We start from the raw sequence: 14,236 nt of genomic DNA on the forward strand, positions 1-14,236 counted from the left end.
TCCATGCAGCCTTGTTTTGTTGCTGTTTTTGTTGTGCCCAGCAGAACTCTGTGTGACATTCCTTCATTTTACATGAATTTTGGGGGTATTGCTTGCTTGCTCTACAAGAAAACAGTTTCTTAGAGTAATAAGGTGTTTATGTATGTAATATTTCTCCTTTAGTTGTGTCTAACTAATTGTGACAACACTGGAAGTAGCTGTCAAATTTCTTTGTTAGCTTTTATTTATTGTCTTCAGATTACAACCTCTCCTCCTTTCCTTGCTGCTGTGACAAGTTCATTACTGGATCCCACCCAGCCTGGTGTCAGCCAGGCATCCCACGCTTCCTCTGCACTCAAGGGAACATCTCCTTGGCCAGCCTAAGCCTTTGTGGAACAGTCTTACAGAATTCTAAACAAGTCCCAAGGTATGTATAAATACTCATCTATATTAGGTCTCTATTCCTGGAATGATGCAGAAAGGCATCTACATATTCAGGGTAAATTCTTTACAGTTAACACAGCTAAAATATTGACATTTCTTTGTGGTTTTGTTTGTTTTCTCCAATGGTTTGTCAGCTGGTAAAAGGACAAAGCTGAATATGATGTGAAAATGATAAATGACTACTTTCAAATGTGGGGTACTTATTTATAAGCATTTTATTATAGCATTTTGCAGTGTAATTTCAAATTATTAATTAATTGAATGCCTGGAATTTGAATGGCATTGTTTTACAGTTTTTTCAACCTAAATCATTAATACATTAAATGAAAGTATGAAAAACTCTATTTATCTTTTTTTGTCTACTCACTATGTACTGTTGGAATACTGTGTTTCTTTAAAGAACTTTTAATCACTTATACTTAAGTTTTCTATTTCACACCTTTACTTGAACACTTCTTTTTTTCAAACACAAATTTATTTTGAAAGTTTTTTTTTCCATAGGAGGTAAAAAAAAGGAAGGTGGGGGGGGTGAGAAAATCTTAGGTCCCATGCCAAAACACCATTTTGTAATGCCCTGTTACTTCTCATCACTTCACTTTTCTACAGAGTTCCTGCAGGGGTTTGCAATATCCACCTGTGCAAGGAACAACATAGTGTAATTTTTCTTCCTTAATTTCCCTGTAGGTCCCCTCAAACCCTGTAGGTCCTTTTTTGCAGGGATAATCAGTTTTCAGTGGCCTCTCCTGTGCTTATGAATGCAATGCTCTTAATGAAGATGTTGAGTCCCTTGAATAAGGGAACGGGCACATAAGCCAAATGTGCACTGTCCACATTGTACCTAAACCAACTATAGCACCATGGCCCAAGACACAACATGATGTAGTGTTTGTAGATAATAAAAAGAAATGTGGAAAAGGTGTCAAAATTAGGAATAGCTTAGTTTGCACCAGTATGAGGCTGAGAGTTGCATATCCACATGATAGCAGTGTTCTGGGTGGTGGGCTTTGAAAAAGAACTAGAATTTCCACAGGGAAAGAGAGTATCTTTATCTCCAGGAAAAAAAATTCTTCAAAGTTTGCCTTGAAAAAACAACAAAAAAGCCATGATGATGATGATCATAAATGTGTAAATCCTAATGGGAGAGGCCTTTTCCTCAGATCTTAAGGAGGGCTCCTTATAATTTATACTATTTGTAATAAGAATGTCAAAATGAGAAGCCTGACTTGGAGCACATTTATCTTAATTTTACCTGTCTAGAAATTTAACCAAGTGAAAATGAAATAGTTTCTGGTTTTCATAATCTCATTTATTTTTTTACTTGTTACAGCAGAGAAATATTTCCTGTGATTAAGATTTTCAGAAAAAAATCCTTCTTGTAGTTAGGCACCTGCACAAGTTCTGCAAACATTGAGCTCCTGCTAGATTCCATCCACCTTGGAGACGTGGCTAACATTATTTTCATTTTGTTTTAAATTCATTCAGTTTCAGTACAGAACAGCACAACTATGAAAAATGAATAGGTGATACATAGGAGAAGGGAGTATAATAGACCTGTCTGGAATATAGAATGTAGCCCCCAACCATCTGTCTTTTGCTTACACCTGATTTTTAATACTGCTGTTAAATGAAAGATATTGAATAAGTTATCAGCAGATAAGTAGAGGTTGCAGAAGCTGGCCTTGTGATTAAGTAGAACCAAAATCAGAACCTTATTTAGAAGGTTCTTAAAGAGAATATAAATTTCACAAAAGTAACTTAAAAAAAAAAACAACCAACACTTCCTTTTACTAATTTTGTAGATTTATTTGTTTGTTAGTTGTTTGAGATTAGGGTTTTGTTTAGTTGGTTTTGTTTATTTTTTTTTTTTTAATCATCAGTGTCCACATCCTGATTTAAGTTTCTTCAGTGTGAATCCTCATGAGATGTTGACTTAAACTGTAATACTCTAGACTTTGTTATTGCTATTCTGTCTCACTAAAATCTGTGGAATCACTCCAGATGGGAACAGCTGCAATCAAATTCTTGTTGCTTATAATTTAGCTTAACCAGTGAACAAAGCTTCAGTTTTTTATGAGAAAGTCTTTAAAGTGTAGCAAATATTGATATTGGATATTAAGAAAAATTTTATTTGATTTTTGCTTTTGAATTCTATTCCTTTCTCATGCAATATGAAATTCTACTGTCCAATATGAAGTTCTATGAGAAAAATATCTGATTTTGATTTGCTCTTTTTATCTGTTATCTACTTTAGATGTAATGAATCTATTTAACAAAAGCATTTTTGACATACGTCTTGATTTTGATTTTGGTTTAATAGTTGGAGAATTAGGATCTTCAGACAGTCTTTGAAATTATCATACATTTGATAATATTAGTTGCATTTTTTAGTTGGTAGTATTAGAGATTAGCATACATTAACATTAGCATATATTAACATTACTCTTCCTTAGATATTAACTTTTAATGTATGAGAAGCAGTTCCTTATATTATTAAAGAAATAAACAACTTAGATAAAAACTATCTCAAATAGTAGTACAAACTAGAACGGAATAATTGATGAGACTCAAGAAATTTTTGGGTTTTGTATAATGTTTCGCTATTCTAGGTTTAACACTACAGGGCAAAATGCCTTCACTGGTCAAAGCTAAAAATAAACAAATTAATAAAGCAAACTATTTATGTGAAAGAGAGGATTATTAATAAATTCCTGTAAGAAATTAATCTTTCAGCCCTCACTGAGATACATGAGTTTATTAAAATTAGAAATATTTTAGGTCAGCACCATTAGGAATCAGCTGTTTCTGAAGGAAGAAAAGTTAATGAGTCCTGAAGGCCGAAATTAATTTGTTTGTAATAAAGAAAGAACAGTTTAGTGGTCAAATTTCTTGACTGGGGAAGAAGCTTGAACTTGATCTTGGCAGGAGTGGGAATTTGTAAGGGATTACAGTGTGTTTGCAGTTTAAGGTTATTAATTCACTTAATGTGACCAAAGCTGGTGTCTCACAGAGTTTCTTGACAGCTCTGAGAGCAGAAAGAGGAGAAATCTTGTGACTGTGGCTGTAGAGATGCCTGCAGCAGTGCCAGGAGTGTGTCCAGAGACACTGCTGTGCCCTTTGCAATAAAATCTCCTCCTTGTTCAGGGAAGATGAATTCTCCAGAGACCTTCCTGAGGTATTTTAACTTTTTCTCCTCTAACTGATTAATGCGAACTAAAATCTTTCAAGATTCAAACCTGATTAGGTTTGCATGTTTGGGGAGAGAGTGGTGGAGCTACCTCAAGGTGCATCTCTGAATTAAGATGGATTATGCTTCTAGGTGTCACTTGAGCTTTCTGATGAAATGCTCATACAAGCACATTTGTCAGATGATAGTCTCAAAAATTTAGTCATAAACGATTTTTTGAAGACTCCATATCTAGCAGGCAGTCAAACCCATTGCATATCAGGTTAACCTGTTGAGAAATACAAAATTATCTTGAAAGCTATGAAGAAAGCCCCAAGAGATGTCATTGTACCAGAACAAATTGAAGAAATCTAAAACAAACACTTCAGTTTTCAGTCAACAAACCTGTAAAAAGAGTTTGTGTCAACATAGTTTTCTGAAATGAGACTACAACAGATTGTTTTGGTAAGGCAGGTGACAAAAATGCAAACATTTCAGTGAGTCCAAAGTCTAATCTAATATGCCATGACTCTGTAAATCAAGGGAGAAAAAAAATGTCAATTAATATTTTTGAATGCATACCCCCCCAATATTTATCTTCTTATTCTGCCTTGAAATATAGAGACTTTTATGAGCACTTCATGTAAAAAATAACAGAAAATACTTCATCCGACACAGAAAAAAAGTGAAACAATTACCTTCTAAAACGATACACTGAGTTTCAAGATTTGCCTTTTTCAGTCTACCAACTCCAACTATTCACATCATAGACAACAGTACTGTCAGTGGAAAGTTAATTTGAAATCTGTCTTTTCAATCTCATTTTAAAGCAACCTTTAATTTATTAAATATAAATATTTATTAATATTTAATTTATTAAATATTAATATTTATTATTAATTTATATGTAATCTATTGTGATTCTTCAAAATTCAAATATCCTGGGCTTGCAGGTTCTTCATTCTTCATTAATCTCTCAATTTCAATAAGACATCTGCGTAAATAAAGTGTTATTTCCATTTTATTTACACATTTTCTGTGAATCCATCATTTGCTGCTATTCAGGTCTATGAAATGCCGTAGATATAATAGCATCCACTATCCATTTTCTAGTTCATTTACTTAGACACACACACACTTCCGTATCATTTAGGAGGAAACCCAAACATGCTTTTTATCATTTGTGGCTAAGCATCAGTAGTCCAAATTATTGTTTCACTCATACTTACTGTTGCCATTATTATGTTTCTCTAGTCACCTTCCTTGACTTGCAAACTTCTCTCACAGTAATAGATATTTCAGATAGTTTCATTACATGCCACCTCCGTTTGCATCATCTATACAACATGTTCTTCATGCAGAAAGTGGAAGCTACTTTTATCATTCAAAATCATGAATGCAGCTATGGGCCAGAATCATCAGAGGCTGTACAGACTGCAGAAAATATTGCCTTTTTATGGTAGTCGGTTGCCTGTAACTCACAGAAGATTTACTGCAATAAAAAGAGAAAGCTCTTCAGGATAACCTTTAAAGTGTTGTTTCCACAAAGGATGACTTGAATTCTTACTAAGAATGTCTAAGTGCTCCAGCAGTGGGAAAAAAAACAAGGGAGGTTTTGAATCATGGGCCTTTATGCCCATGACACATTACCTTCCAGATATCACCATTCACACTTCAATCTGTCAAACGACACCATGGGGAATACAGGCTACTGCAGCCATCTCCTGCTAAGGACATAATATCAACGATTTTATCCTGCCATGCACCCAAAAGAGAAATATGGTTAAAGATAACCTCTGGACACTTAGCACGGAGGTGCATTATGAAAGGTGAGCACTGAAACACCATGTGAGACTTCTATTGAATATATTCTTTCCTGCTAAAATAGCTTGAGGCTGGATGGATTTGTTAGCAAAATGGAGTTAAATGGGAGTTAAAACAATGTACAGACAAGGTCGTCTTGTTTGAACTGCAGGAATGCCTGAACCTACAATATGAGTGTGAGGTCTGCAGTTAAATCTTGATAGTATTGAACATTACCACCAGGAATCATCAGCCCCTATTGTATGAAAAGCAGTTTTGCAACTGAATGTAAGTTTCAAGAGTGACTATCAGGGATCTCTAGAGCTGCTTTTGTTGGGTTAACGTCTACTGAATTTTAATCTGTAAAAAGAAACTCAGCTAAATGACTTCGTCAGAAGGTAATGGGGACTCCAGGCCAGACTTTCTGTTCTGCTCCGGATGGTTTTTAATAGTTAAACAAACTGTATTTGAAATTAAGTCCTTTAATCTTCTAGTAGAGGGGGTTTTTTTTGGAGGGGTGCTTGGTTTTTGGGTGGAGTTTGGTGTTGAACCATGAATGACTGTGGGGAATCACAAAAAGTCAAAAGGATTTTAGGTGTGAGAAACAGAAGCAGGCCTCAGGAAATAAAGCAAGTGATTTAGAATTCAGCTTTGCCTGGGAAAATTAGAAGAAGATAGTTATAAGCAGCAAGGACATTAAAAGACAATGGTTAGTTCTTAGGCTTGGCCTAGATGGATATTGAAGTTGCAAAAAGTATATTTAGTTAGAGAGATAAGTTTAAGCTTAATAATGGGATGTTGTACGTTATTATACAAGGTATAACAAGTGACTATTGTGTACAATGGAGGTATGTGTGGTATTATAGATAGGTTAAGACAGATGTCTGTAACGTTTAGAAGCACGTTATTGGCCAAAAGGCTTTTAAGAATGCTTTGCAACCAGGAAATAGGGGGATGTCTCTGTGTCAGCATGAGCTCTGTACCAATTTTGTCTCAACTCTGGATGTGAGACTGATAAACTAATAAAAGCTCCTGGAACGCTTGTCCGGGCCTGCCGTACCGTTTGTCAGAGATCGCTGGCAAATGACTCCATTCATAGCTGAACAAAATTTTGTCTTTAAATATTGGGGTTTCAGCAGTTGAGAATCCATGTTGTGCTGCTCTATGGATGACTAATAATGGGATAGAGCAATTCTTAGTTGGTCTAAGAAAATCAGGCCCGTGGAGTTCAGCATATCTGTGTTTCCGTGTGCTGTTATAACTCCTCCTTCTCCGTCCCATCAGTAACATTTTAGCCTTTTGTTCAGTTCCAGCAGAACAGGCAAAGCATAGTTTTATTCAAGGTTTTTGAAAATAAGTTTCCGGGCAGGAAAATGCACACTATCAGTGTTGCAATGTGAAAACTAATAGCAGATTGTTATTGCAGTATGAGACACACTTCCCTAGGGAAGAAAGCATTTCTCAAATGTACCAAGAGCTTTGTAAGCTCTTCCTCTAGGTTTGCTCATCAAAACTAATACTCATGAGACCTTAAAACAATGGAAGCAGACTTCCTTAGCTGTGATATTTGACAACTGCTTCTTTGCCTCTAGACTTCCAGTGGGAATCAGGTCAATTGAGTAGTGACAAGCTAATTATAGTGTGAAATCTGGCTGTTTTATCTTCATGATTTCAGTTCAATTCCCCCATGGAGGCTTTTACATCATGAGGAACCCAGCACTGCAGCAGAACACATTGCAAACCAGAGACTTCCACTGTGAAGAACTTCCTTCTTGAAAAAAGAGATTAAAAACTTTGGCAAAAATGCTGCACTTCAAACCCTCACCCATTTCAGCTGGTAGATGCATAACTTCTCTGACATTCTGCAGGTAATAATTTGCCTTGAAGGCTTCCAGTTCATAGAGAGCTGGCTTGTCTTCTTCCCAAAAGGGAGGGACTGCTTTCATAAGTTTCCAGCAGGAAGACAGAGCAATATATGAAAACAGCCTGTACTCTTTGCTCTGTAGATTAGAGAACTTCCTTATATCTTCCTTCACTTTATAAAAAGAAATTTTTGGAAGAATTTAACTGAATTTCAATCAGAGTGTAATTTTATTTTCGTAAAAAAATACACACACCCCAAGCCCCCCTGCCCCTCAATCCCTATTTAGGGGTTTTGGGTTGTTTCAAGAACTAGATAGATTTCAGATAATGCACTTCAAGAGAGGAATTTTGTGAGTGAGTTGTGAGACCCCTTGACTAGAGAGACTCCATTGTGAATACCTGACAAACAACTGACTGCAGACAACTGAATAACCACTTTACCAGGGCAATATGAAGAAAATTAAGCTGACTTTTAGCTAGTGACAAATCATATATTTCTGATTGAAGTCTCATACAACAGAATGGACTCTATTTCTTTGAAGCTATTTCCTTGAATGTATCTTTAAAGGGTATATTATTAGACTGTCCTAATGCAAAATGATCAGCTGAAACTAATCTCCCTAATGAGGTTCATTTGCTCTTTGACAAAGCAATAAATAGTTTTCTCAAGAAAAAACTTAACTAATAGTTGAGCCACAGCCTTATAATTAATTTTTTTCTCTGGTGGTAGCAAGCATAGAAACAAACAGTAAATTTTTCATTTGTTCGTCTCTTCAGAGCAACTGTTTAGCACAGATATGCTTGATTAATGGATTTAATTTGTTCCCTTCTCCTCTAGTCAGTTTTCATATTACACTGGTTATCAGAGGATGGGACAATAATGTGGCTACTCTCATTGTATTGTATTCCATCAGTGTCAGGGCTGCCTTCTAGCTCCAGGTCTGCATCTTTAACCTTTGCAGTCCTCCCAAATCTTTCATCAATCTGTGTTACAGTCACCTTGGGAAGGAAAAGCAGAAGCACTCAGTCAGCACTTACAAGTAGTAAAGTGTGTCATTATTTCTTACAAAATGCTGGCAGCAGTGCACCTTTCATTTCCCACAGAAATATGATTTGTGAGATGAACAACCCTATGGTTAAGAGAGGAAAATGTAAATTAATCATCTGCTTACTACTTGTATGTTTTATTTATATTTATGTGTGTGTGTAGATATTTGTTTTCTCTGGTTTTATATTTCGAGTAAATGTATAAATTATGTGGAGTTTTTAACCTCATGGGGTGTATATATATATATACACACTATATTTTGCTGATTTTAAATCTGATTACTACTATTACTTATATTTTGTATGCCTGGTTCAAGCAACATCATAAAAAATAAGACAGACTTCAAAAACTTCCATTTCCCAATGTTAGTTCCCTCCCAGCAGAGCAAATATAATCAGAGAGACTTGCTAAGGTTATTCCAGGTTTCAGGCTAGAAAAGGGCTGCATAATTACAAGGTGCCATGTTCCTTCAGTTTCTATTATACTCAGAAGGAGTTTAACCAAATTTAGTGGGAAATATATCACTTCTGTAAATGGTATATTACATGTTTATGTAATAAATCAAGTTTAAAAGATCATTAAGAACTACTGAAATAAAAACCTGTGTTGGAGAGCCACTGTGGGCATGCATCATATACATTCTTCGAGGATGATGGCACGCAACTGGGAAAAATAATTGTGGTGAATTTGTAATTTACATTCAGATTTAGTGATTCAGCACACTATATAAATGAGTTATGTATTTTCTGAGATGTCAGATGCATTTCAGTACTGGACAGCAGTACAGATACATGCATTCTGATTTCAGTAGTGTAGAAATGCTGTAAGAGAAAGCCTGGGCCAAAGAACTTTTACAATTTTAGTAGACAAGAACAATTACACGGTGAAAGAAAATGAGATGAGGATGAGTTGCCCCAAGTCCCAGAGCAAGCAGGTGTCATAGCCAAGTGTGAGCCTGAGATCTGGATCCTGCTCAGATGCAGCTGCCTATGTTGTTTCTATTTAAGGGCCTTCTGCCCATATTATGTCTGACATATTTAGTTTAGGAGGACTGAGAAATACCATGATGCTCACTAGACATTTTAATACTAGTCATATCAGGAGGAAAACCACCTGTTATGCAGAGTTTACCTTAGAAGAACAATATACCCTAAAGCCTTCATTTGTTAATGACAATAAGGGCCTGACAAATTGTGAAATATTGGTGCAGGATTTTCTCATTCATCAGCATAGCACCATTCATTTTTTCTATTTCAAAATGCGAGCATCGATGTATTTATGAATTTAACTTTTCTTTTACCTGAACCTCTAGAAAGGGAAATTGTGAAATCAAACTTTAAAACTCCATGATTCATTTTAAATACTTTCTTACTTCGGTAATTTCATTATGATCAAGACATCTAAAGCCAAATGTAAATGAACAAATTAAAAATACAAAAAAAAAAATAGGTGGTTGTCTATTTAACAATGAGATCTTTTAGGAATAATTTTGAAACTAATATTGACCAGGGTGACAGTTTTGAAAATTGGCATTCTAGTCCTCAGTTTGTTGGTTTTTTTTTTAAGTTAGTAGATTTTCTTGTGTTTGTTCCTTAAAAATTTTTCCCCCTCACTCAGTTAAAGACAGTTTGGTTTGCCAAGGCAAGTTCAGGATGGTCACACACGAATATTTGGTTCTCCTGATTTTGAAAATAACTGAACCGAATTAGTTTTGGTCTTATTAAATCAGGAATTTTTATGTCTCAGTGAGTATACTTGAAACTTCAAAGGAAAGAAATAGTCATATTTTATCTGTGTGGTATTATTTTGCTCAGTATAATGTACATGCAAAATTTCTATGTGGAGCCTATTTAAAATTTCTGTGCAATTAATTTTTACTTTAGAGAGAACATAGTATACAATTAAGTAAGGCAAGCATTTTTTTCTATGATGTAAATCCCTATTTGTGTAAGCTTTCAGGAAACAACAAATCTGGAAAAACATTTTAATAGTTTTATCTTTAAATTATAGAAATATTGCAGCTAAAAGCCTTTTAAATGAAGGTTTTTAACTACCTGGATTAATTGACTTTTATTACCTTTTATCACTTGCTTTCAAGGTTAGCTTTACAACTAATGTGGTTGACATAAGGGAATTGAAACAAAACTGTGAAAATCCGCACAAGATAGCCAAAAGCTGATAGCTTTTGTAAAAAGAAATTAATAGACCTTTCAAACAGACAATGTCGTTTTAAAGATCCCATCCCCTGTCTGTTGATAATAGCTGCTCTATGTTACAGAACAGAAAAGAGAAGCAATCAAACAGAGAAAGGCAAAAAAACCCCCAGACTTCTAATTATGTGTGGCTGGTAACGCTGCCTCACTAACGGTTTGTAAAATAGGAGCCCTTTGTTCATTCCTCAAATTTCCTGAGCTGATCTCTGCCTCAGGCTGAAGTCTGCCAAGATTACTTGAGCCAAAAGAGCTCAGGGCTTTCTAAGAGCAAGGCACAATTTCCTTCTACAGAGCCAGACACAGGAACCAAAGTGGGTTAGGGAGAGACTGAAACAAGGGCATCTTTTATATGTTTCCAGTTAACTCACCTGAGTCTTTCTACAAATGTACCATAGCTCTTTGTAGTTTTTAAATATTCGATGAGTCGTAGGTGTTTCTTTAATTCCAACAGAATTTCAACACTTTGGAGGCCAAACTACAGGCATGCTAATGAATTCAGTGAGTATTTGAAAGTAAATTTTTACCTGCTTCCTATTTTGATAGAAAAAAGAACAACCTACATCCTGAAAAGTCTGATGTGGACACAGAAAATCACTGAACTTTTTCTCAGCATGTGATCTGAAAAGGCATTGAAAAAGTCACTGTTATGTGGGATGGAGCCCTGCTCTGCTGGGCATGGCTGAACACCTTCCTGGCCATGGCAAGCAGTGAATGAATTCTTTATTCTACTTTGTTTGCATGTTGAACTGGTTTTCTCTCAGTCCATGAACTTTCTCACTTTTGCCCTCCCAATTCTTTCCCCACCTCACTGTGGGGTAAGTGGCTGTGTGATGTTTAGCTGCCTACCAAGGTTAAACCACAAAAAAAAAAAAAGAGAAAAAAATCATGTTTAGTCCTACACAGTAATTGGGGGATACAATAAAAGTACTTTTACGAGTAAATGCCTTTGGCTCCTGTAGGTAAAAATGGAGAATAATACAGCAATTAAACTGTAATTCACCTCTTTTTCTATCTGTACAGCAAATAAGGTTGCCTTTAGTTCTGCAAGTTCCAAGCTAAGGAATGCTTTATAAGATTATCTCAGCGATGTTTTGTTCTCGTATAATGCTGTGTGTACATGTGCCCCCTGGCACATAACAAAGTATCTATTCCAACTCTGTCATTAACATGAGAGCTAACAAGCCTGGAGATGACTTAGTGAAAGGTCAGGTGCTTCATTAAACCCACTTTTCAGCCACTGGAGATTTTCCAGTGATGGTGAGCTATGACAAAACCAGCCAAATTTACATTATACTCTGCACAATTAACTCCAGGAAAGTACAGGCAATTTAGGGGAATAACTGAGGAACTGGCCAAGAAGAATTATACACATCTGTACTAAACCAAAGTGCCTCAATGATCTGGCAATTAAAATATTGTTGTCTGTATAGAAGAGACCATTATGTCAAGCAGTTTGAGTGTGTAGTCCTTAGTCAAAAAAACAGGACATGAGTTTTTTCTCAGAAGAGACAATGGAAATCAGAAAACCTCCTGCCATAATCAGTAACATATTTCCAATCACTCAGGAGCAATTCTCACTTGGGAAGACTGTGAACGGTGCATTTTGATGCCATCTACGCCTGCTGTGTGCCCCATATAACCAGTAATCCTAATGGGGAATCAAATTCTGCATGTCTTCTATTTTCTACTTAAATACTCTGATCTGGCACTTTGACAGAGGAGGTCACAATCCTGAAGGCAATAATTCCCTTTTAAAGTCCTGTTGCAAAATCCAAGAACAAAAAAGAATGAAGTAAATACTGTTAATTTGAAGAAGGCAGCATAGAATTAAGTTTTGGTGGAGGACCAGTTGTTATACTTGTATTTGAAAGAGGCAAGGTAATTTCCTGGATGCTTATCTCACAATTTTCCCCTGTTTTTAAAAAAAACCATTAACCATTTTCCTGCCACAAGAAGAGTTGTGCATTTTACTTGAAGGGAAGAAGTACAATTTCTCTAATTAGGTAAGATTTTTTACCATAACCTACTTGTAGTACAACAAATACGCATAACAAGCAAACCCAGAATGAAGACCAGGAAGCAAATGAAAAGAAATGAAATATATATATAGTTTGATACAGTTAACTTGGGAAATTAGTGTATTCATGTGGTGTAATAATCTATTTTTTAATAATTTCATTTTCTGAAACCTGGTGTAAACTAAACCAACCTCAAAACTTCCTCAATTTTTTTACAATACCTGAGAATAGCAACCCCCTACCAAATAAGCGAGATTAGTCTAGTGAATACTATTGTAAGACTTAAATTCCGTTCTGTTCTGTACAAGAATTTTCCTTTGAAAAAAAGTCAGTTAGAAATCAGTTAGCATTTCTTTACTTCTCCAGATACCAAGAACACAACTTACTGACTTAAATATTACATGACAGCAATGGCGATTGAGAGGTTCTAAACTATGATACTGATGGTGGAATATTCATTATGAAAAATAGAAATATTTAGTTTGGGGTGTTTTTAAGAAAATATCTTTATTCTATGAATAGCTCATACTGCAAGATATAACGAAAATACCTCAGTTTATTTTGGTTGATTGGTGTTTATTGCACAGATGTACATCATGGAATTTTAAAAAGTTGATTGATCTCTATCATTTGCTATTTCTGCTGTGGTTTTGCTGCTGTTAAACTCTTGCACAACTGACATATACCAGAAATAGAAATACAACTTGACAGCTGGCTTGTTGAGAATACATTGCATAAATGAGGTTTGGCTTCTTGTTGTCTTCTAAATGGAGCTTCTGGTAATGGTAGATTTCTGTAAAATCCTAAATAATGTTTCCTGGATTGGATGTGAACAGAACATATCCTTGACACCAGCAGAATACTTGCAGTGGCTGGTATCCCCTTAAACTAGAATTGTTGGAAAGGAGATAATTTGAACACTTTTTTTCTCCATTTTGTTCCAAAATTTCTGATTACACCATTTAAAGAACACAGATTTAGGTATTTCAGGAGGCACTGGTAAACAAGAGAGTGAACAAAAAGTCTCAAAAAAATTGAAAGTACTTAAGATTTCTAAACATAATAAAACTCAGGTCCCTGCCCTTCTTTATTACATCCTATTTAGTGTACAAATGCAGGTATGCTATCACAGTCTGTGCTCTCATCTCATATTTCTGTGAAATTGCATCTGGTAAACTTTCTTTATAATGCTTTTTGTAGTATTTGTGTTTAAACAAGACAAGTTAATCTGGTGCCATTTGAACTAAGGTTTTCACACACTATTTTCGTGGATAACAAAGGACTTGAGGACCTGCAAGACCTGAGGTCATGTTTTTTTTTGTTGTGCATTTACATGTCAATGCCTTTCTGATAAAAGCTGCAAAGAAAAACATATTCCAGACAGACTTTTGTTTGGGTTGTCCTACTTCTAACAGAGAAGATAACAGTTAATGTACAGCTTTACACTGAGGGGGGGGAGATCTTGTCAAGGATTGCAAAGAAAGCATGACTGTGCTCACAACATATCTCCCAGCAAATGCATTCCCTCTTATGAATGGGGACAGTGACATAAAGTGTGATATGAGGCAGATTAGCTGCATCTCGGTGTCTTCTGCCAGCACATTATGTTCATGTCATGTTCTTGAATTTCATTTTGCAGATAAGCCCTATGAGTAATTGTAGCATGAAACTTAAAATTGTAATCTACTTTTGATGTATGGAAACA

Source organism: Corvus hawaiiensis, chromosome 2 (assembly GCF_020740725.1).
Source record: "Corvus hawaiiensis isolate bCorHaw1 chromosome 2, bCorHaw1.pri.cur, whole genome shotgun sequence".
Classification (NCBI taxonomy): domain Eukaryota; kingdom Metazoa; phylum Chordata; class Aves; order Passeriformes; family Corvidae; genus Corvus; species Corvus hawaiiensis.